This window comes from Sinohyriopsis cumingii, chromosome 5 (assembly GCF_028554795.1).
Source record: "Sinohyriopsis cumingii isolate HCF-2022 chromosome 5, ASM2855479v2, whole genome shotgun sequence".
Lineage (NCBI taxonomy): Eukaryota > Metazoa > Mollusca > Bivalvia > Unionida > Unionidae > Sinohyriopsis > Sinohyriopsis cumingii.
The window spans coordinates 25,364,119-25,389,778 of record NC_142965.1 but is presented as its reverse complement, the minus strand read 5'-3'; the positions used below and the strand labels follow the sequence as shown (position 1 = coordinate 25,389,778).

Below are 25,660 nucleotides of genomic sequence, written 5' to 3'. Positions count from 1 at the left end.
AGTGAAGCTCATCGATTTTGAAGGATTTTGCGTGCCATAGGAGAGGGCGAGTTAGAGTAATTGAAAGCGAGTAACGAGTTTAGGTTGAGCAGAATAAGTGAGAGAGAACCTGATTAACCCATACAAAATGGGAGAGAGCGAGTTGGAATAGTCGATTGAACAATCGACCGATCGATCGATCGATCAAGATTGAGACTTGAAGAGGTGTAAAGAAAATCATTAAACAAAATAAAGGAATAAAATAAAACTTAAATTAGGGTTCAGTGACAATATATTTGAACAGTTGCGTATCTTCTTAGTTGGTAAAGACAGAAATGAAGTTTAAATGAAATATATGGCATTTATTTTATCTGATTGGATTCGAGGACAACAATTAAGTATATGGGAGCATCTTCTGTCGGGTTCTTTGGTTTCCTCAAAAATAAAAACTATATCACACAAAATTCCCTAACTATCAAGATCACATTGGTGTAGAGGCTGTTGTGCTATTCAGTTAAAACTATTTTTGTATTTTGATTAAATTAAATTAAAAAGTGAATCAGAGCTTCTCAGCCGCATGTATCAGCCCCGATTGTCTTGACAGTAAGTTTTCATTCATCTCAAGTCCGCACCATCCACCTTGTTCCATCCGTTCTGGTCGATGCTCACATCCGTAATATCGTTCCGGTGTACACTATCTGATCTAAATATCGTATCAAAGATGATCACACTTTCTAAATTGTGATTATGTTAGAAATTCATCTTGGCCTCTCCCAGATTCTGAAGCCCTCATTGTAACTTGATTATCTTGAGAGAAAAAATCATAAAAATATATAGATATAAAAAACTAAACAAATAAAACAAAACAAAACAAAACCGAACAAAACAAAAAAACCCAACAATTTAAAAACTAAAACACCCCCTCTACCCCCCCCCCAACAAAAAACAACGAAATAAACATGAAAACATTATATATATATATATATATATATATATATATATATATATATATATATATATATATATATATATGCCTAACCTGTCTCAGTGTAGATGGGGTTCAGGTTATAGGATAAGTAAATGACTAACAGTCCGACTACAACAAGGCGTACGGACTAATGGACACACGAATGGGTATGTCAGATCACAAATATCCGCAATGTGTACGTGCCTGTATAAGATTAGAGTTTCGCTTCTTTTTACGTTTTAGGTGCAAACTAGTTGATCCCAAATTCATTTTTTTTTTATATTTATTTTAATTAAATCGTCCTTATATTCCTATTTTAAATGCCAGTTTCTAGAACAGTGTACGAAAAATTGCCCAGTCATTGCCTGTACTATAAAATATCCTTGTGCAAATGTAGTACGCAATTACAGTACTAACACGAAAGTGCTGAATCAGTACATGTAATGTTATGTTGGTGGAACTAAATATAGGATAACAGGACAAGTTTTTCAAATTTCATCTCAAGTTAATAAATATGGAAGGTCAAAGCATCAGAAATAACAAATTAGCAAACAAATTATACACCTTTCATGGTTTCTGCTGATATCAAGTGCAAACAACTTATTTCATTGCCTGGGGAAACAAGAATTCTCAAAAATGTGAGCATTGTATGTACAGTGTATATATTGAAAATAAATCTAGTAATGGAATGTTGTTTTTTGGGGGTTAATTAATGAAGCAGTCACTAGAGCATATAACCAGGCTGTTCTTGAGGCATAATTTACATGTGTATGTAACTGACACACATTTCCAGTTCAAGACGAGAGTATGTTATAATGCAACTCTATTCCCATGAAACGAAAATAAATACCAAAATATTCTTGGCAAATTCTATATTTAGATAAATAAATAAAACCTCTCCCGCGTGAAACCCTCCAAGATCCACACGTTTTGTGGATTTTTCATGAAAATTTTCTCAGAGCCGTATCAAATTCTTACCAAGAAAGTATAGTTTAAAAGAAAAGCCAAATGGTTTCCTTTCCACAGGTTATAACGTAAAATGTTCCCGCTTTCAGGAAATTATCCAATCAAAGTTAAAAGAATGGGAGCCCCGTAAAGAAGGGTACCCTCTCTGTACAAAAAAGAGTAAGATAGTGGCCCTCGGCCCGACTGAAGCGCCCTCTAGTTACCTTGTTATCGCTACTAAATATAGTATGCGGTTCAGTCCAAAACTGCTGAAAAATCAATCTGATCAAAATCAGATGTTAGCTGTCTCACGTGATTTTAATCAGATTGCCTACAGAATGCATTTGTAAACATTCGGTGTGCAAAATCTAGAACACGGTCAAAATCCTGAACTCTGTTGCTCGTTTGTATGATATCGACGAATGATGTCTATGTTGCGTCGTATATTGACTTTTAACAGAACTCACATGATAAGAGATAACATATTTCGCGTCTAGTTAGGAAGCATCTTTAATGTTAATGTTTCTGTAGATCATTGGCATTAAAATCTAGCCATACGTGTGACGAAATTTTATTACAGTTTATAATTTTTCTCATTTTCATTCAGAAACAGCATTGATTGTCAAAGGACTGTCAGGTAAAATATATATCGGGATATATGGTAATTTCCATATGCCCTTGTTTATGTTGTCACGTAGCTTTGAAACCTTAATGTTAGGTATTATACAACTGTTTTTGGAACAATTCATTTCTAAAATAGGTAAATACTGGCTATTATTACAATACAAGAGGTAAAAATACAACATATTTAGTTCATTAAATATCGACCACGATTTGGTTTGAGGGGCTTAGAGAACTAAACTATATTTCCTCACGATTAAGGCTATTTGAGATCGCAGCATTTAAGTCCGTTATTGATGAGGTTACCCACTTTGGAGTACATGTTCGAACAGGGCTGTGTATATAAAAAGGCTGTCACAAATTTTAAGCGTTGATCGGGAATCTTCAAGGGTATACAGTATTCAGAAACATGGCTAGTAAGAAGATAGTTGTCGTCTTTGGGGCAACGGGAGAACAGGGAGGGAGCGTGGTACGAGCCCTCCAACAGAACCCATCATTTGCAGTTCGCGCTGTGACAAGGAATCTTGACGGGAAAGGGGCTCAAGAACTGAAGAAACTTAAAATAGACGTAGTAAAAGGAGATCTAGACGACATAGAAAGCCTGAAGAAAGCTGTGGCCGGTGCATTTGGCTGTTTTCTTGTGACCAACTACTGGGAACATTTGGATGCAAATCGTGAGCTACAGCAAGGGAAAAACGTGGTCGATGCATGCAAGACTGCTGGAATCAAACACCTTGTCTTCAGCGGTCTCGAAAATACAGAAGGATCAGGGGTAACAGCTCCAGTTCCACATTTTGATGCTAAGGGTAAAATTGAAGATTACATTCAGAAAGCGGGAATTTCGTACACTAGCACCAGACATTCGTTCTACAGTGAAAATTTCCTGAGTTTTTTCCCACCCAGGAAAATAGCGGAAAACAAGTTTGCGGTATCAGTACCAATGGGAAATAAACCTCTGTTTATAATATCTGTCAAGGATTTGGGCCCCTGTGTAGCTGAAATTTTCAAAGATCCATCCAAATACAGTGGAAAGAGGATTGGCCTTGCTGGGGACAAACTGACTGTTGACCAAGTGTGTGCTATATTTTCGAAGCATCTGAAACCGAAACAGTTTGAGAACACCAAGACATCTCATGAGGAGTTCGCCAAATTAGGATTTCCAGGAGCAGCGGAACTGGCTCACATGTTCCATTTCTATCAGCTGAAAGACAATTTGAGGGATGTTGAACTGACCAAGAAGCTGAACCCAAAGGTCCTGTCTTTCGATGCCTGGGTTCAGGCGAACAAGGACAAATTGAATCAAGTTATGAAATAAATTATCTTAAGAATGGATCTGTCGAAAACTCGTTGCGATGTGAATCAAGTATTTCAGTAGTGTATTTACATGTGTAATAGTGTACATACACTACATACATGGATGTAAAAGTCGGAATATTGCATTGATAAAGGATTAACATTTTATATGGGACATTATTATATGACTGCGATCTAATACACATTGTAATCTGATTACATACCAATACACATCTGTATTTTGAACTAAAAGATACAGCTTTTGTCACTTTCACAAGAAGCTTTAATTAGCTCCATATCTGTGAATTAAATGTATTGTTCTTACTTTTTTGTTTTAAAGTGTTGTATCATGGCATGATGTGTTGTAAGCCCAAACTGGTACACAAGATGAGCACAATCGACAACAAAGGACTGCAACACAGATTATTTAATCTGGAATCTGTATGCAATGTTTGCAAGTGCTGAACACATTTATTTGCTCTCACATTAGTAGTAAATGGGGATGCATTAGGGACAATGGGACTTAGCATTAAAAACACCCCTGGGACCGATTAAGGACAATGGAAATTTAACATGGAGAAAAATCGTGGGTCACTTTAGGGACAATGGGAATTGAACATAGAGTTTGGGTTTGTCTAGGGACAAGGGGAATTGTACATGGGATTTTTTTTTTTTTTTAAAAAAATTTTGAAATTTAAATTTAAATTTAAATTTAAAAAAGGGGTAGGCAATTGAAAGGCTATCTCTTTTCGAGAAATATGGCTGGTCCTGAAAAGGGCCTTTGGGTTTATGTTAATGTATTTATTAACATAAAGGGCACCGCATTGGTCTTCTTCTTGTCCTTAGGCTGCGTCTCACTGTTGGCCCGTAAATCGGGACTCTTTTGAGGCATCCTTGCCTCTCCACGTAAATCCTACGTATCCACAGACTGGTGTTTGTCCTGTGGACAACGGTCCACTTGGATCGGACATACATGAGCATGTCCGTCCTGAACATCATGGAAGACACAAGCGTAGAAGATTGCACATCGGTCCACATCTTGAAGCGACGAGAACAGGTGAATCAATGCACTGAACTGCGCTTATTTATAGGTAGAGGTAGGATTGAAACGGATTGAGTTCATTCACCAATCCAAACACGCGTTACAAAATTCAGTCAGCCCGCATCCAATCCGAAGAGAGCAGTCTGTGACGTCTCGTAGTCTATATAGATTCGCTAGCGCTTGTGTGCAGTCAATCTATGCGGCAGTGATTCAACATGACGGAAATTCAGAAAACGATCCATTGGGGTGCACCAACAAGGGAGACTGCCCAAGGGAACCCGGACTTACTTTCAGAAGAGGTGAATTGGGATTTTGTGGATTTTCTTTCCTCGTAAGAATTTGTTCCGGAACCTTCGTTACCTTCTTCATTACCGCAAGTGGAGAATTTTAGACAGAGACAGAAAGAAGAATTGGAGAAATTTATACAACGACAAAAGGAAGCGGAACAGGCTTTTCTCCTACAGCAACAGCAAGAAGAAGAGATAAGAAAAAAAATAACAGCAACAACAGCAAGAAGAAGTAGCAGCAAAGAAACAGGAGGGTGAAAATCAAACGGTCACGGTACTGTTGGACATTTTAGCGGAGTTAAGAAGTTTGAAACAAATGTATCAGACTTCTTTATTACGACCGAAGAGAATACGACCTTCCCGAGCTAAACACGTCAACCCTGTGACTAAGCCTACCGTACCACCCTTAGTGATTTCAACCCAATCATCATCGTCATCAACGTTACGCAGTCCAGAAGTAGGCCTTGGCCGTGGCAAAGGCATAAGGCAGTTAAAGTTGATTGCTTAAACTCACCCCTACACCGAAATAAAAAGGCCCTTTTCAGGGCCACCCACATTTCTCGAAAAGAGATAGCCCTTCAATTTTGCCAATAACTCAAAAAAAATAACCCACCCATTTTACCCTTATAGTACGTGTTTTTTTTTGTATGAGTGCGTGAGTGTAGCTTCTTATTTTAAAATCAAAACTCAAAGACACTTACCTTATATCATTAATTTATTCTTTTCTCCATTGTTACAATACAATTCACAATTCACAACAAAACACTTTAATTAAAAGTTCATTAACGTCTTCTGTTTCCTTGTTTAGTCTCTCTGTTTTTTTTAATTTTTTCACCGTTACACTCTTTTCCTCTTCTTCCTCCTCGCTTTCTTCCCTTCTTCTTTTTTTCTCCTGTTTCTTTTTCTTCACCTGTCTTCTTTCTTCCTCAGAAGAACCCCTCTCTTCCTCTGAAGAATCCCTCTCTTCCTCTGAAGAATCCCTCTTTTCTTCTGATTCCTCTTGTTTCTTTTTTGGGCAATCTGGAGACCAATGTCCTTTTTCTTTACAATAATAACAGGTATCTTTACTTTTGTCTTTTTTAGCCCCTGTTTTTTTTTTCTTTTTTCACGGTCTAAACACTCTGAAGACCAATGCCCTTTCTTCTGACAGATATAGCAAGTATCTTGACTTTTATCTCGAAAGGAAGGAGAGTAGTCCGTCGGCTTTTCTGAAGAGAATTTTCTAATGACCCCTCGCAAAGCTCTGACGAAACGTTCCATCTGCGTAGTCTCTTCCATCGTTGTGCTCGGCTTGAGAGTGAAATGAATAGTGAAAGGACAAGACACACACCCTTTTTATATACGCTGGTCTGCCATGACTATAAATTAGTTTATGGTGTTTAAACTTGAGTCATTTGACGTTTTGCACTCAAGATGAAACGATCCTATTTATTCGAGAAGAAAGAAGAAGAAGAAAGTGAGAGGCAGAAACGTGATCTATCGCCTCGTACCAGGGCTGAAATCTTGGCACAAATTCATGCCAGTGATTTTGAAGAGGACATGAGTGAACCAGAATTTGAAACCTCTAAACCAAGTTCACCACCCTTAGTCAACCCTGAAAAATACTATTTCATTCGAGAGACGGAAAAGCGCTCCTCTAAAAAATTTAGAACCACGGCTTACACCTACACGGTGAAGTTTAAAGATTTCAAGGCCGACGTACCGTTGGAGAAAGCAGAAGGGTTCATCACCGAGATGTGGGATTCTTTGCTCACCGCACTCAAGCGACAATGTCAAGCCAAAGAAGACGATCGCTTGACACTATCCATAGATCACGACGGTTTGAAATCCCCTGTTTGGATCGAGTTTAGCAGACCCGCAGAACTAACCCCTTCCAAAGTCATGGACAAGATTCAACACGTACAACAATCTAATGACCAGTTTGACATCACCGATGGTAAAGCCACACTGAAAATGGCCCACGTCTCTCCTCCTCAAGGGACCGGACAACGCAAAAAGATGTTATTGGTGGACGACCTTCGCAACACCAAAAAGAGTCTCGTCCGAATTCACAACCCTCAAGACCAGATGTGTTTAGCCCGTGCCATCGTGGTGGGACGAACCTATGCCAACAAGAACGACACGGTAGAATGGAAAAGAACCTGGGAGAACATTCGAAAATCGAACCGAACCAAACAACGAAACGAAGCAGAACTCCTGTTGCAACAAGCCGGACTGTCCAAAGACACACCCTGTGGCATTCTTGAGATGCAAAAATTGCAAGATGCCCTAGCTCCACGCTACACCTTGAAAGTGCACCCTCAAGAAATGCGCGGGCCTCTGTTGTTTCGAGGCCAAGATTTTAAGGACGGAAAATACATTCACCTTTATCATCACGATGAACATTTCGATACCATTACCTGTATCACTGGATTCCTGGGATACGGTTATTATTGTGAGAAATGTGACTATGGTTATAATAATCGAGAGCAACACAAACACTGTGGATGGAAATGCTCAGGATGTTTGGCCTCTCCACCCTGTCTGAGCGAAGAACCAGTGCCTTGTTCAACTTGTCTGCGCACGTTTGTCAGCCCAACCTGTTACCAACAACACTTGAAGACGCAAGGTTCACAGAAGAAATGCGCTTGTCAACTGCTGAGATTGTGCCCTGCGTGTAGACAAGGCATACGTACCAATAGTACTAAAGCACACGTATGTTCAGGAAAGAAAAAATGTCACATTTGTCACCACATCGTGGACTTGGAACACCAATGCTACATGCAAAAATACCAACCCCCACCAGAGAAAGAGGACGGTCACAAGAAGAAAGGCAATTTCATCTTTTTCGATTTCGAATGCATGCAAGAGACTGGCATTCACATTCCTAATTTCTGCGTGGCTCATCGAGCGTGCGAGAAGTGTATTCAAGAACCTATCGTCAGTCATTGCCCTCACTGCAGCAAGATTCCTGGAGGGCGTGAAAAAATCTTTCGGGGACCAAAGACGCTAGCCGATTTTGCACAATGGGTCTTAGACCCCGTCGACAAGACGTGGAGCCAAGAGGACATCGAACGTTACGGAGATTGTCATCGTCATGCCACAGTGATGGCTCACAATTTCTCCGGATACGATGGACAGTTTCTTCTCAGATACTATACGGAACAAGGCACCGAGCGTCCTAAAGTGACTTTGAACGGAGCCAAAATCATTTTCATGCAAGTGGGACAAGTGCAGTTTAAAGATTCGATGAGCTATTTGGCCATGCCTTTGAGTCGAATGCCTAAAACGTTTGGAATGACAGAAATGGCTAAAGGGTACTTTCCACACTTTTTCAATACGGAAGCCAATCAACACGCCGTTCTACCCCATTTGCCTGAGGCTCACTATTACGACCCCGACAACATGCGTACCGAACAACGAGAAGCTTTCTACGCTTGGTACCAGGCTCACGCCTCGGACCCTTTCGACTTTCAGGAAGAAATGCTAAAGTATTGTCGTTCCGACGTGGACATTTTACGGCGTTGCTGTGGAAAATTTCGAGAACTGTTCATGGAACACGGAGGAGTCGATCCTTTGAAAGAAGCTTGCACCATTGCCAAAGCGTGTTCCTTAGTGTACCGCCAACGATTCATGCCTGAAAAGACCGTGGCTGTCATCAGTCCTCAAACGACCAACTATGTCAAGCGTCAATACTCGGTCAAAGCCCTACGTTGGTTACATTACTTGTGCGACAAGGAAGATAAATGGATTCAGCATGCCCGCAACGGAGGAGGCGAAAAGACCATCGGAACGTATTCGGTCGATGGCTGGGACTTAGAAAACCCCAAGATCATGTACGAGTTTAACGGTTGCTTATTTCACGGATGTCCCGTCTGCTACCCTGACCGTGACACTAAAAATCAGTTTTTACAACGGACCATGGAAGACTTGTACCAGGACACTTGTCAGCGACGCCTAAAGTTAGAACAGCAAGGATACCAAGTGGTGGAAATGTGGGAACACGAGTACGATCACCGTATGAAAACCGATCCCGAGTTTAAACGCCTCGTGGAAAGTTACCAGTTCATGGACCCGCTGAACCCGAGGGATAGTTTGTACGGAGGAAGGACCAATGCCACCTGTTTGCTGTACCAAGCCGACGAAGAGAAAGGAGAAGAAATCAAATGCTTGGACGTGTGTTCGCTGTATCCCTACGTGTGCAAATATTGTCGCTTTCCCGTAGGGCACCTGCAATTGTTCACGGAACACATCGACCTGAAAAACATTCGACAATACGAAGGCTTGATCAAGTGCAAAGTTTTGCCTCCCACGAACCTGTACCATCCCGTCTTACCTCACCATTGTCAAGGCAAACTGATGTTTCCCTTGTGCCGTACTTGTGCCGAAACGTGCAACCAAGACCAACCTTGTCAGCACAGCCAGGAAGAACGGGCCTTGACGGGAACCTGGGTCAGCGTAGAATTGTTCAAAGCTCTGGACATGGGATACCAACTGTTAGAAGTGTACGAAATTTGTCACTTTCCCAAGACACAACAATACCACAAGGGTGACCCTACTCAGAAAGGCATTTTCGCCGACTACGTGGATGCCTTTTTGAAACTGAAGCAAGAAGCCAGCGGCTATCCTTCCTGGTGTCACACTTCCGAAGACCAAATAAAATTCAAAGAGAAATACTACGAACAAGAAGGCATCACTTTAGACCACATAGAGAAAAACGAAGGCAGGCGATCGTTTGCCAAAGTGATGTTAAATTGCTTGTGGGGTAAAATGGCACAACGACCATGTTTACCCAAGACGGAATATTTGACAGAACCTTCCCGCTACTTCCAGATGATTCACGACAAAACCAAATACATGAAACACGTGGACGTCGTTCGAGAGGATTTGATCTTGGTCAATTACGAAGAAGATCTGGACTTTGTACAAGACGACCCTTTTGGAAATGTCATCATTGCGGCTTACGTGACAGCCCATGCTCGCTTAAAATTGTACGAAGCTTTAGAACTGTTAGAAGAACGCGTCCTGTACTTTGACACGGACAGTTGCATCTACATCCATCACCCGATTCAACATCACCCTGACATCGAAGGAGACCGTTTAGGAGCCTGGACAGACGAGCATCCCGACGACAAGATTCTAAGTTTCGTCAGTGGTGGTCCCAAAAATTACGGCTACGAATACCGTGACAAACAAGGAGAATTGCACACGACGTGCAAAGTGAAAGGACTGACTCTGAATCATCGTACCAGTCGAGTGGTCAACTTTGGGGTATCGAAAGAAGCCTTGCAATCGGGAGAGGATGGAAACTTTAAAGTGACCACCTATCATTCGAACAAGATTGTACGTTTACCCACTCACCACATCGTCAGTCGACCCTTGGAAAAAGTCTATCAAATCGTGTACCAGAAGCGAGTTCGACTTCCCAATCATTTCACCTTACCGTATGGACACGTTGGTATAAAACATTGGTTGTAAGAGGATAGTCACCCACCAGAAAGATGGCTTCGCCACAGCAAGAATCGAGTGAGAAACCCGATGAGAACTCCAAGTTCAAACCCTACCATTTTCCAGCCTTCTTACCTGACTATTGTGATTGTGCCCGTCGATTGGACACGTTTCAGAAATGGCCTACGGATAGGGAAGGATTACCTTCTTCGCATGTTTTAGCTAGAACAGGATTTGTCTACTTGGGACCTGAGTCAGGATTGGGATACGAGGTACAGTGTTTCGCTTGCGGACTGAAGTTACGAATGGATCTATGTATCTATAAAGATTCAGCTATTCTGGAACATACTCGATGGTCTCCGCACTGCCCTTACCTTTCTATGGCCTTTCCACCCATCACACTAAGGTACAATGTTGACGGTACCTTAGAGACGGTACCTTCCAGAACAAGACATAAAAAACGTAAAAAAGGAAAGATGTACAAGCTGGAGACTGCATTGCGACTAGTATAAAAAAGGGGGCTATGGTCAAGACCGATAGTTCATTGGGACTACCAAGACCGAGCGAACAAGATGAATACTTTGAAAGAGACATCGTTTCAGTTTGGGGATTGTAAAAAAGTTGTATCTTCCTCTAATGTGACTAATATTGGATGGATAAGACCCAGGCATTGCGACGGAAAATGTCCGGAAGGAAACTGCGATTGTCCATGTGGTTACCATTGTAATTGCGTAACGGAGTTTGCAGACGAGTGCGATTGTGAGCCTTGCGATGGGTACGATGCTGTACGTTGTGACCTTAGCGATGCCGTAAAGCATCATGGGAACTTTGTTCTCACTGCCCCTATCATGGAAAGGGATGCAGTGCGTGTCAAACCTGAGGGATGCGAAAGCGATGCCGCTCGTCCTCTTAGACATTTTACCGGGTTTAAAGGGGAATGTTCACCTTCACGTCCACCCCCCTACGGATGTCATCCAGCCCTGAGCAAACTCCTGTTCATGTCACCCAACCCTCATCGAAACGAAACTGTGAAAGACGAATATTCGTTCCCTGTGCGTTTGTCGGAATACTGCGACTTTGAAAATCGTCTTCAATCGTTCAGAGGAAAATGGCCTAAGTATCTGGGAGGACCGACCCCCGAAGAATTAGCCAGAGCCGGATTTTTCTACTTGGGCGAAGGAGATAAAGTCAAGTGCTTCAGTTGCGGTTTGTCACTTCACCACTGGGAACCGCAAGATTCGGCCTACGTAGAACATGCTCGATGGTCACCGAATTGTCATTACTTACCCTTAGTGGGACCGAGACATTGAAGTAACTTACCATGTCGTTGACGAAGAAGAAACCAAATTGGCTAGGAGTCGAATGTTGGACATCACCGAGACCAGTATTTAAACTTCATTTCAAAAACGATATTGAATCATTACCTAAAGAACTGCAAGAGAAGATTTACAAAGAAGTTTGGCAGGGGTTTGCCAGAGTGAAATCTCAATGGGTCACTGTAGAACTTTTGTGTCGAGAAATTCATAAGAGGAAAGTGAAAAAAGTTAGATTTCTTTGGGTCAAGGGTGCATTCATCCTATTATATCGCTTTAGACCGTTTACATTACAAGAGTTCAGTGACATTCTTGGACGTTACCCTGAATGGTCAGAAATTACTCACTATGTGGATTACTTTTGCTCTCTATGAGAAGATTGTGATTTGTACGGACTGACTTATTCATGAATACTTTACAAGAGAACATTTTGGGCTTGCCTGTGGAGTTGAGAGAACGCATTTACCGAGAGCTGGTGAAAATACAAGTCAAACGTAAAGAACAGTTGCATCCGCTACGTCACCAGATCTTTAACCACTGGTACCTGAATGGTATAAAAGAACTGATTCGTCAGAAATTGTTTCAGTGGTCAGACATTGTTGAAAATTTTGAGGTCGCCAATGATCGACATGTTCATAATTTTGGTTACTTCGAGATTCACCTAGTGCAACGCATTGAGGAAGACAAGTTAAAGGATTACAAACATATTTTACGTGGAATCTACTTAGAGGAAGAGGAAACTCCTAAACGAAGTTTGACGTTTCGGTTACAGTATGCAAGATTTAGATCCCCTACTGGAGAACGAAGATCTCTGGCTAGAAAGTACGTGTATTGCATCCGAAAAAAAGAGAATATAAAAACAGGCTGCCATGCCACGACTTATGTCACAAGTCATTGAACAAATTCCGTGGAAGGAACTCAATGACCATATTCAAACCGTGGATCATTACCATCGATTATTACAAGAACTGTATCCATTCAATTTGGGTCGACAAGTGGTGTGTGTCTTAGTGACTTGTTTTCTGGGATTTCGTTTACCAGCCGATTCTTTGTGGACTCTTTACGATCACTACTTACCATACCCCATGGCCTTAAATGGTCACGAAAAACTCCTTTTGCTCAAAGCCTTGCGTTTTCATCTGGATACTTCTCGACCTCAACAGGAAAAAAGATTCGTCAACTTTTAGCTACCCAAGACGTGTATGACGATGTGTGTGCAGCTTGTGACTTACATCCCCATTGGACAGATGTCCGTGCCTGGAAAGAATGGGGTTTTGAGGCTTGGACCCAAGAAGTGGCCCAGTATGCACGAGAGTTGTTCAAGGAAAAAAGTTACTTTTCAACCTGTGTTAGTGACGGTGCCAGAAGAACCCGTCACCCAGGACAGGACTGTCGTGGACAGGCCTGAAAGACCCTTTCGGGAGGACACTTGTATGACCTTACCCCCTACTATAGAACTGGTTAGAACATTACCCAAAACATGTGGTTGTTGTACAGACACTTGTGTTTATTCCACGTTCATGGTTATCATGTGCCTTTTATTCTTGTACTTAAGCCTTTGACTTTTATGTATTTTTGTCTTTCGTATTCATGTTTGAAAAAAAACATTCAATAAACGTGTTCTGAAAAAGTATATAAACTCTTGTCTTGTTTGTTTTCGTGTCACAAGTGACATTCCTCTCACAATGGCTACCTCTGCTGTCTCTGCTCCCTCTTCCTCTACTGTCAAAGTCATCGACGAACACTTAGATCGTGCCAGTTGGGAGGCTTTGTATCTTCGCCATCCCTTTAACATGCTCATTGCTGGACCTAGCGGTTCAGGCAAAACCGAATTCGTCAAACGTTTGATCGAACATAAACATCATTTGATCGATCGGCCACCTCAACGGATCGTGTGGTGTTACAAAGAGTGGCAATCGGCGTACAACCTCTTGCGAGAAAGTCAAGGCGATTCCATCGTGTTTGTGGAAGGCATTCCTAAAGAAGACGACGGCATCGTCTCTGACTTCCGTCAAACCCATTTGGTCATTTTCGACGACATGTTAGGAGAAGACGAAGAAGAAATTAAACTGTGGTTCACGCGCAAAGGGCATCACCGTAATGCCAGTGTCGTTTACATCACCCAAAATTTGTTTCAACAAAGTAAAGCCCATCGCACCATCAGTCTCAATGCGCATTACGTGGTCTTGTTTAAAAGCCCTCGAGATAAATCGCAAGTGCAAGTCTTAGCCAAACAGTTAGTGACGCCTTGGCTGACTCAGGCGTACGACGATGCCACTCAAACGCCACATGCCTATTTACTCGTCGATTTGAAACCTACGACCCCCGAGGATTTGCGATTTCGTACCCACTTGTTTCACCACTGGTGCCAAGACGGAGGGCCTGTCCTGTACACGTCTCCGTCCTCGACTTCATTTCACTCCCCATCAAAAAATCTATAAAAACCTCAGACCCTTTTTCGTCTGTCTCACACAGTGTGAACATGACGTCCCTTCAGTCGCATCTTCCCGTCAAATTGATTCGTGCCTTGTATGGCATCAGTCGAGAAAAAAATCCACAAACACGAGCTCGTGTCTTAGAAGCTAGTCTCAAAGAAGTCTTACGATGGTTCACGGTGACGGCACGTCAATTACTCCAAGGAATCATTCAGATTCCTCATCAAACCAAACGCTTTTTCGATCGAAACAAAGTCGCTTTGGTCCAACTGGCCGATCCCCGCATCGACACTCAAACCAAAAAACAAATCATTTTGAAACCTGGAGGGAGTGGTACTCTAGGAAGGGTCATCATTCGCTCACTCTTAAGATGGGATCCTAATGCCCCCAAAGTTATCCCCAAGACAAAAGTCCAACGAAGCCCCAAGAAGAAAAAGAAAAAGACCAGGTCCCCAAAGAGAAGAACTTCTCCAGTGGCGGGACCCTCCTCTTACCAGACACCACCCCGGAAAAAGAAAAGAAGCCCCCAGAAAAAGAAACAGAGAAAAAGTCCCCAGAAAAAGAAAAGTCCACAGAAGAAAACTAGTCGCAAGAGAGGCACTTCGGCCAGGACGCAACCTTACACTCGCAAACCACGACCTGCCACGGCAGTGACTACGTCTCCGGCATCCTCACGTTTGTCCACTTCTCCGTTGATGACACCAGGAACTGAAGAGTACTTGGAGACGTTGATCACACCAAGAACTTCTCCGTTGATGACCCCCAAAAGAACTTCCCCAGTGGCAGGACCCTCCAATTTAGTGGCAGTGGCTGCTGCTCACAAAGTACCTTCTCCCAAAATCAAAGTTCATGAAAGATCGGGCATGTTACAAAGTTTACTGGATTTGTCCAAGCAAGAACTGGCTCAATTTAGTCCGTTACGTACCCCTGCACGACGTGTCATGCCTGTCATGAAGTTGATACGACGTAAAGACAATCAGTGGCGACGCGTTCCAGTATAAAAAAGGCCTGTGACCAAGTAGGGTATCAGTGTTTTTTGGTGCTCCTAAAGACTCAAAGATGTCACCCTCCAGAAAACCACAAGGAAAGAAAAGGAAAGGACTGCCACCACGTTTAGCCAAACATGGTGACATGTTATCTGTCCTGTCCAAAGCTTCTTCACCCCTACGAAAAAAACTCATTCAAACTGCCTCCAAAGAGGTCATCGATACCGTGTGCGAATGTTGTTTGAACGTTTGGAAAGGCACGATTCCTTTGTCCAAACACCAGAAACAATGCTTAAGCAAGCATCGTCACGTTCTTCGCCAAATGGTTCGAAAGAAAATTCCCATTCGTCAAAAAAAGAAGATGTTGGTCCAACGTGGAGGCATTTTGCCTCTCTTGTTAGGCCCCATACTGAAAGGAGTCTTGGGAACCATGTTGGGAGGACTGGTGGGAGCAAGATAAAAAGGCCTTCGGAAGTCCCAAGATCTCAGAATCGACCCCTGACAACTCGATGGAAGGACGAAAACTAGCTTTAGTGCCTTACAAACGATGGATGGAATACCATCGGTGGCAAGAACAACGCACCCCGCATTTACCTCCCAATCCCAATTTGAGCGAGATGTCCCAGTTACAACACGAACTGCAGTCCTTGATGGATCGCCAAGATTTGTCCGAAACAGAAAAATCGCAAAAGTACGGTCAACTCTTGCAACGACTGCAACTCTTTCACCAGAAAGCTTTAGACGAAACAGCTCTACCCACTCTGAAAGATTTTAAGACCTTGATGAAAAGTCCAGCACCATCATCATTACCACCACCACCACCACCACCACTACCATCCCCTGGGGTCAACAGAGATGCTACCCCACGAAGGCCTGAGGAAGAAGAGATGCGAGAAGTGTTTCAAACACCGTCAGCAGCTCCCATTTCGAGTAAGATTGCAGCATCCTTGTTGACCCCGTCCCCCACACCCCAACGAGAAGAAATGAAAGCTTGGGTTAAAAAGATGATGTCCACTCCTCCTTCGACAGAAGTGAAAAAGAAAGAAGGGAAACCAGAAGTGAAAAAAGAAAAGAAAACCAAAGTCATTCCATTACCACCTCCACCTCCACCACTACCTTCGACTTCTACTCCCGTAGCCCATCGGACACGTAAATCCGTTTCCAAACCACCCTTTCGACCCACCCAAAGGAGCATCACCGAAGAGTGGGTGACTTATTAACAAACCAACAAAATGGAAAAAGTCTTAGCCAGCATTTACTACGATCCCTCCCATCCTGCAGGTTACGCAGGAGTTCAAAAATTGTATCGTGCTGCCAAAACTCGACTGAAAAGTCTCCGTTTACCTCAAGTGCAACGATGGTTACAAGAACAAGCTACCTACACTTTACACAAACCCATTCGACGCAAGTTTGCCGGAAGTCGCACCCGAGTGGAAGGCATCGATCATCAATGGCAAGCCGATTTAGCCGATGTCTCTCATTTGGCCAGCTACAATCGTGGCTACAAATATTTGTTTTGTGTCATCGACGTCTTTTCCAAATTTCCCTGGGTCGTGCCCTTGACTTCCAAATCGAGCAGCAAGTTAGTGCGAGCCCTGCAACGAGTGTTGAAACAAAGCGGTCGTCACCCTCTTCGATGGCAAACGGACAAAGGCACCGAATTTCTGAACCAAGCTTTCCAAAAAGAATTAAAGAAACGTGACATTCATTTTTTTACCACCGAGAATCCCGAAACCAAAGCCAGCATCCTGGAACGTTTTCAACGCACTTTGAAAGAACGCATGTGGAAAAATTTTACGCATCACCACACTCTGAAGTACATCGACATCTTACCGCACCTGGTGCAAGCGTACAACCAATCTTACCATCGAAGCATCGGACGTGCCCCGCAAGACGTGACTCCCGAGAACGAAGTGCTGGTGTTTGAGCGCCTGTTTGTTACGTCCCCGACGAGGGCTGTCCCCAAGAAAAGTGGAGAGTTGACCGTAGGAGATTGGGTGCGCATTGGCAAAACCAAACGCACTTTCGACAAAGGTTACTTACCCAACTGGACGACCGAATTGTTTCGCGTCACTGGACGAGTGCATGGCCGTCATCCTGCCGTCTATAAATTGGAAGACATGAACGGAGAAGTACTCAAAGGAACGTTTTATTTGCCCGAGTTACAACGTGTCACCAAAAAAGAAGACGACGTGTACGACATCGAAAGCATTCTCGAACGCAGAACCCGTAAAGTGGGTAAACGACGTGTCAAAGAAGTCAAAGTACGTTGGAAAGGATATCCACCCAGTTTTGATTCTTGGATCGACGCTTCGCAAGTCATCGACTATAAAAAGAAGTGACCATCATGCCCTTTCACACAGACGCAGCTACGTCGACCACTCCTCCTCCACCTAGTTCTTCTGTGCAAGATTTACAAAAACAACCCTTGTGGGTGTGGTGTGGAGAACGTGTGCCTAAAACGCAAATCGTCTTTTTCTGCCAAATCATCGTGGTGTATTGTGTCATCGGGGCAGCCATCGCCAATTTGAGTTTGCAACAAGGAGACAAACAATTGTGGACCATTTTATTGAGCAGTTGCATCGGTTACCTGCTTCCCAATCCCTCCCTGAAATTCACCTCGAACGGGAACCACGGGAACCTTGTGTCCAGTGCCAGTGCCAGTCACCACTCCAACAACAACCACAACCCCATTTTGGGCGGAGACACGCCTCTGACGTCCAATAACCCCTCGGACAGCCACAGAACTCTGGAATTATGAGTCACCAAAACCAATTTTACTTAACCTTACCCAGTGACAGTTCCATGGAGGTATTTCCCAACAAGACGTTGTGCTGTTACACGGCCAAATTACCTCAGGCCATCCCCTTAGATCACGAAGCCCATTGGGAAGTGGCTTTAGTAGAAATGATTCACCCGACCCAAGTCCTCAATGTCCTTCCCAATCAAAATTTTTTTAAGGTGGAAGTTCATGACGAGCAATTGAACAGGAATTGAATAAGAGAGCCACCATATCTGACATTAAAACCTATAATGAGAAAACTAAAACGTGGACCTACCACTTGTCCATTCTCCCAGGCTATTATTTTAGTGGTCATCATTTGGTCAGCGCCATAGCCTCCAGGTTTAATGGCGTGTTTGGGAAAGCTTTTGAGATTGTCAAGAACAAAAGTGTCACCATGGAGTACCACAAAGTAGCTCGTCGCTTCTTGATGAAATTTGAGCGGAGTAAAATCATGTCCATTGTATTTTGTCCTGAATTGTTTGACATGTTGGGCGGAGACATGGAGATGAGGAAGAAAGTAGAAAAAGAAAAAAACGAATTACCAGTCATTTACGACAACGAGACTTTTGCCCAGTATTTTCGTACCCCGGTAGAACTGAACCAAGGACTGAATTTGATATTTGTGTACTCTGATATGGTGGAGTACAACGTGGTGGGACACACCTCTGTGCAGTTACTGCGTGTCATTCCTTTCAAAGTGGATTCTGCCACAAACGCTGACGAGGAAGGTGGAAACACTTACCACGTCCACCGCGAATTTGTCCATCCTCACTATTTGCCGGTCAGCAAGTCGTATTTGGACACGGTCAACATTACTATAAAAGGAGATTTGGGACAAAATATTCCATTCACCAAAGGAAAAGTCACGGTGAAACTCCATTTTCGAAAACGGTTTTCTCACGATTCGTAAGTAAGTCATGTATCCAGTGTACCAAGGGGTTGCACGACAGCGAGGACACGGTTTAGGAGATATGTTAAAATCGGCCTTTCGTTCGGTGGCTCCGGTGTTGAAACCGATGGTGACACGCGGATTGCACGCCTTGAAAGATGCGGCACTGACGCAAGGCAAAGAATTTCTCCAAAATGTCATCATCGACAAACAAAACCCTAAAGAAGCCTTCATGAGGGCTGGCAAAAATGTCTTGCTGCAAACGGGCAAAGACATTTTGGGTCGCCGAGACACACCTATAAATGCCCTGCACGCTACCGAGTCAGGCATTCAGCAAGGACAAGGCATAAAGAGACGACGACGAAGAAAACACCCTTTCACCAGACTTCAAGCGAGAAAGGCCAAGAAAAGAAGAACCGTTCGAGACTTAAACGTTTTCGGTTATTGAAACACAGAGAAAAAAATGATGCACCGAGAATCTTGCGCTTGTTCCAGGACGGAACTGGATATGTTTGCCATGCCCCCCACCATGATGACGATGCAAGAATCCCAGTGGGTGGAATTTCACCCGGTCTCCTCATTGACCGATTCCGCTCCCATCGAGTTCGAAATCAAAGGACAGCCCGAAGATTACATCGATCTGAATAGCAGTTACCTGTATTTGAAAGTCAAAGTGAGCAAAACGGACAACAGCAATCCTGGAGCCAATGATAGGGTAGCTCCTGTTAACAATTTCATGCATTCCTTGTTCAGCGAGGTGGACTTGTACTTGAATAACAAACTGGTCATCAGCAGCATGGATACTTACCCATATCGCGCCTACCTGGAAAATCTCTTGACGTACGGAAAAGAAGCCAAGAACACTCATCTGGATGCTTGCGTGGTATGGAAACCTGACACGGCAGGCACGTTTAACGACACAGTCCTGACAGCAGATGACGATCCTCACAATGTGGGGTTTAACACACGTAGAACTAAAATTCTGCAAGGGCGAAGTTTAGAACTGATGGATCGTTTGCATTTGGACATGTGGTTACAAGAAAAGTATTTGCTGAACGGAGTGGATATCCGCCTGAGACTGAATCATAGCACTGCTGCTTTCCATTTGATGGCCCATGCCAATGAATACAAAACTGTTATCCAAGAAGCCCGACTTTACGTGCGTCGTGTGGAAGTGTTACCTAAAGTGGGAAACGACGTCAGTCAGACGTTGAGTAGAACGACCGCCAAGTATCCCATACGACGCGTGGAAGTGAAAACGTTCACCATTCCTGTTGGACAGCGATCCATGATCGAAGATCATCTGTTCCAAGGACAGTTACCTAAGCGTTTGATCGTTGGTATCGTCAGGAATTCAGCTTTCAATGGACTTCACAACGAAAATCCTTTTGAGTTTCGGCACTCTAGCGTGTCTAAGATCGGTCAGTCGCGACGGCAAGACCTTGTGTACCCGACCCTTTGAGCCTAACTTTGCCCAGAACAATTACTTGAGATCGTACTTGTCCTTGTACGAAGCCACGGGACAGTTAGGGACCAACACCAGTCACGGGATTATGTACGACGATTATGCAGGAGGCTATGCTTTGTGGGCTTTCGATTTCACTCCAGACTAAGGCAGCGACGAGGGACATTTCCACCCTATAAAATCAGGCCAGATTCGTGTGGAAATTCAGTTTGCAAACCGAGACCCTGCTGATCCAACGTTGAACGTCATCCTGTATGCAGAATTCGATAATACCATAGAAATCAACAGTTTGAGAGAAGTTATTTTTAGATTACTAGAAACCATGGAAGACTGTTATCCCTCTTTACCTAGTGGAGAAACTTTGGACATGAAATGTGAGGAGACCGTGGAAGGAGAATCCCAAGACAAAGACGAAGAAGATATCATGATGAAGTCGAGATGGCCAGAACAAGAAGCCCATTTAGTCTCCTGTTTTGCCAAACACTTGGCGGAAAAAATGACGGAATTGATCAAGAAAAATTGTTATGGATGTCAAAACGATCATCCCAGTCAAATTCAACACGATAAATGTCTGATGCCGAGTCAAGAAGAAAAATTGGACGAGTATCTGGGCGAAGCTTGGAGTCTCATCTCGAACAAAGACGTGTGGCACCAGTGGTATAAAGACTTGCGTGAACATTCTTGTCCACCATTAACCACTCAAGAGATCCATCGTATCGAAGCTCTCCTGAATCAGAGTGAGGAGACGAAACGAAGAAACGGTTATTTGTCAGACATTTTCAAGCAAAAAGTTAGGATCGAATTGATGACTTATTATTACCTGTGAAGAAGAAAAAACAACACACAAATCAATGGATACCTGGGAACTTTATTACCTTTTGAACCACAGTTCGTATACGGCTTCTTGGAATCCCGTCGTCTGTGCTAAAGATGAACTCCCTCATCGCAAACCTCAAGACCATCAAGCTTACGTGATCAACACGGACGACAGTCATCTCCCAGGAACCCACTGGGTAGCCGTTTACTTTCCTCAAGAAGGATGTGTGGAATATTTCGATTCGTACGGATTGCCCCCTTTGGAAGACGATATCATCGACTTTATGAGAAGAAATGCTCAAACCACCCGATTCAATAATGTGAAATTACAAGGCACAGATTCCTTGGTGTGTGGACAGTACTGTGTGTATTTTCTGCATCATCGCAACCTGGGCTATTCCTTAGAACATTTAGTGACTCATTTTGATCCTCGTTCTTCTACTAGAAACGATGTGAAAGTAGATCGATGGTTCTGTGACCATTATACTTATCTTTTGTCTCAAGCTAGGAAACGTAGTGTCCATCAATGGCCTAATGATTTCCAACAGTGGAAATCACAATTTCATTCACAACGTTGTCAGCCCTGTTTAAAGTAGATTGTCCATTGAGAAAAAAATGTTTGTGATTTGAAAAAATTGTTCGATGTTATATTGTTGGATTCTTGTTAAAAATGTTAGAGTTGTTGTTTAGTGTTAAGTGATTTTTGAATAAAAAATGTTGTATTTTGAAAAAAAAATGCCTTTGTCTTTTGTTTAGCTATAAGAATGTTGGATTGATGCACTTTGACTTCTTACTATCCCTCTCATGACACTCATTGAACGTTGCGGCTCGAAAACCGTGTGGGGGGATGTTTTCCTTCACGTCCGCGCTTTGACTTTAAGAACCGGGGTTGTTTCCAGTCTAACCATCCATTGTCGACTCATCCTCCTAAGAAGATGTGCTCCAAACTAGCTAAACTCAACGAAGCCTACGTAAATTTGCATAGGGTCAGACACAGTCTGATACAGAAGCTAGAAGAAATAGAGAATGTGAGAATGTTAAAAACCACTGAAGACCTGATAGAAGAGCTCTTCAGAGAAGAAATGAACAGGGAAAAAGAAGAATGAACAGAGAAGTACAGACTTTAGAGACAGCAGCAACAACAACAACAACAGCAGCAGCAGCAACCTGAAGCTGACAGAGGCTTTGTCGATTGTCGTATCGACACCAAAGAGTTCTTCTTCTCTTTCCGAAGAAGCAGACCTATCGCCAGAAAGTCTATCCTCAGAGGACATCGCATTCTTAGAAACTAAAAAAGAATGACATATCAAACAAAAAAAACAGCCCTTTTCAGGGCTACCCAATACTCTAGAAAAGAAATAACCATCAATTTGCCAATGTGTGTAGATAGAGTAGTGTGAATATAAACACTAACTCTTTATTGATAGTGAGAGTGTATGTGTTTGTGTGTTTGTAAGTGCTCACGTACGTTGGTGTGGATAGTAGATTAATATGATGTTTGGTTTTTTTGGTGTTTGAGGTGTATATTTGGAGTTAGATTGGATTGCTTTGCGTATGTAAATAGTCTATTGAAGTGATTTATAAAAAAAATTTTAAAATAGTGATGGGTAGCATAAAAAGTGAGTGAGTGTTTCTTTTAGGTCCGCGCGTTGTTTCTTTGGTCATGATCTAGGTAAGATCAATTTTATGTTTTAGGGGGATGTTTTCCTTCACGTCCGCGCTTTAAGTATAAATTAAAAACTAATTGTCAGTTGGGCTACCCATCGTCGACCTGTTAACAGCAAGACAATGAATACAAGGATTGTGAAGCTGCTAGAACTCCAGATGCACCTGGAATATGCCAGGCGCATAGTAAATGAACTATCAGCGGAGGCTATCGCAGAAGAAGCAAGAATAAAGAAGGAAGAGGAGGAGAGAAGAGAGAGGGAAGAAGAGGAAAAGAAAATAGGAGAGAGGATGTCGTACAATATTCCCGAGACAGAGGATTGGGGTGCTGAAGCGAATCATCCTCCCTCTGCGCTCCCCAGAAGAAAGGTGAAAGGAGACTAGGGAAGAAGATGCGCGTGTGGCCCCAGGCCAGGAAGGTGCAACCATTAGATAGGTGCATCTGGAGTTAAAAAAAAAACAGCCCTTTTATGGGCTACCCCAATACTCTAGAAAAGAAATAACTATTAATTTGCCAATGTGTGTAGGTAGAGTAGTGTGAATATAAACACTAACTCTTTTTTAAAAAATGTGAGTGAATGTGTGTTTGTGTGTTAGTGTTTGTAAGAGCTCAGGTATGTTTGTGTGAATAGTAGATTATAGGTTTCTTAGCGTATGTGAAGAGTATAGTTTGGGTTTTATTATATGAAATGAGAAAGTAGGGGGATGTTTTCCTTCACGTCCGCGCGTTGTTAGGTCATGATCTAGGTAAGATCAATTTTATGTTTTTAGGGGATGTTTTCCATCACGTCCGCGCTTTCACTATAAGAACCCACCACGTTCGTCGTTGGAACCATTCTACGGAATAAAGACAAGGAAGATGGTAGCTGTAACAGAATTGTTTAACCAGTTGAAAGACATTTGGTATTGGATGGTGGATGGAGCTTATGCAGTGGAAAGAATTGAACGAGAATGGAAGCATGAACTTACCCGAGATTTTGTCAGAAGACAAGTGACCAACCTAAAATTATCTATGGATCTGGTGAAAGAGATGATAGAAGAAGAAGTAAAAAGACTAAGAGGCTTTACAGATCCAGAGTATGTAAAGATTGGTCACTTAAAGGAAGCCATGGATAATGTGATAGAAGTCAGGTGCTTTTTGGAAGACGTAATGGAATGGACAGAGTGGTCCTTTGTCAAAAAAGGCCTAAACCAGCTTAAGAAATCGGAACAACTTATGAGAAAAGTAATGGAGGAAGAAGTGAAAAAGATCAAAGACAAGTGGAATAAAGAACGAAAGGATAAGGAAAACTTAAAGGAAAAAGAGGCCTTTGACAAACTCAACAACAATTGGATCAAGATACAAGAGAAGTTCAGGGCTATGGGTCACCCAGACTGGTTACCTGAAAAAGAAAAAAGGAAGAACAAAGGAATTTGGGGAAAGATTAGGGGATAGATGATGAAATGGAGGAAATAGAAGATGAAGCAGAAGAAAACCAAAGGCCCTTTTCAGGGCCAGCCATATTTCTCGAAAAGAGATAGCCTTTCAATTGCCTACCCCTTTTTTAAATTTAAATTTAAATTTAAATTTAAAAAAAATTTAAAAAAAAAAAAATCCCATGTACAATTCCCCTTGTCCCTAGACAAACCCAAACTCTATGTTCAATTCCCATTGTTCCTAAAGTGACCCACGATTTTTCTCCATGTTAAATTTCCATTGTCCTTAATCGGTCCCAGGGGTGTTTTTAATGCTAAGTCCCATTGTCCCTAATGCATCCCCATTTACTGCTCACATTATATATATATATATATATATATATATATATATATATATATATATATATATATATATATATATATATATATATATATATATATATACAGAGAGAGAGAGAGAGAGAGAGAGAGAGAGAGAGAGAAATGTTGATTCAATCAGTAATACCTTATTGAATTTGTTTCTTTGGTGGAATTTCGTGTCAAAAAATTCGATTTAAAAAATGTTTCAAATGATATTTTTCACTGTGTGTTATGCTCAATTTTGTTGCTACTCTAAAATCATGTGTTAACTAACACCTGAAGTGTTTTTGCTATGGTTACTTGAAATCCGATATAAATACATATATACGGCCAGGGCACCATTGTTGCTTGTAATCCGATATGAATACATGGATACAACCACATTTAAGCACTTCATTCAATGTCTGTTTAGAACACAATGTTTTGCAGAATCATCCCCTTGGAAAATGTATTTTGATTGGACTGCCGATCATCACATTTTGTCCGAAATGACTTTCGGACGCGAAAAATACATGTATAAATTTGGGGTTGGGGTGCATAAATTTCCTTTGCTATTTACTGTCATTGAATTCTCTGGTCAAGTCAATGTTATTCTTCGTTTGATCTGATACAAACAGTACTTACAAGTGTTGAATATAATGAGTGGTGTTGGTTTACCTATGTAAGGGAATTAACACGTGATATATTGCAAAGATACAGAAAAAAAAACAAAAAAACACATCTAAACAGCATATTGAGAAATTACTGTTGTTCGTATATATCTTCGGTTATGTAAAATTTCAAATTAAACGTTGTTATTTGACAAAGCCTTTGACGGGTTTGACTAAAGATAAAAATGTACAGTTAATGAGATGTTAAATAACATGTTTTTAATTTATTTCCGTTTTTGATAGATTGGGCGGGAAATGAATGTTCTGACTTAAACTATTATTGGAATTTCCATTTATTCCAGAACAAGAGAACACTTTC

At 42.2% G+C, this 25,660-nt stretch overlaps 1 pseudogene; it reads left to right on the top strand.

The window, feature by feature from the left end:
• Positions 1 to 2,921: 2,921 nt before the first annotated feature.
• Positions 2,922 to 3,827, top strand: LOC149798819 (nmrA-like family domain-containing protein 1 pseudogene; annotated as a pseudogene).
• The last annotated feature ends 21,833 nt before the right edge of the window (positions 3,828 to 25,660 follow it).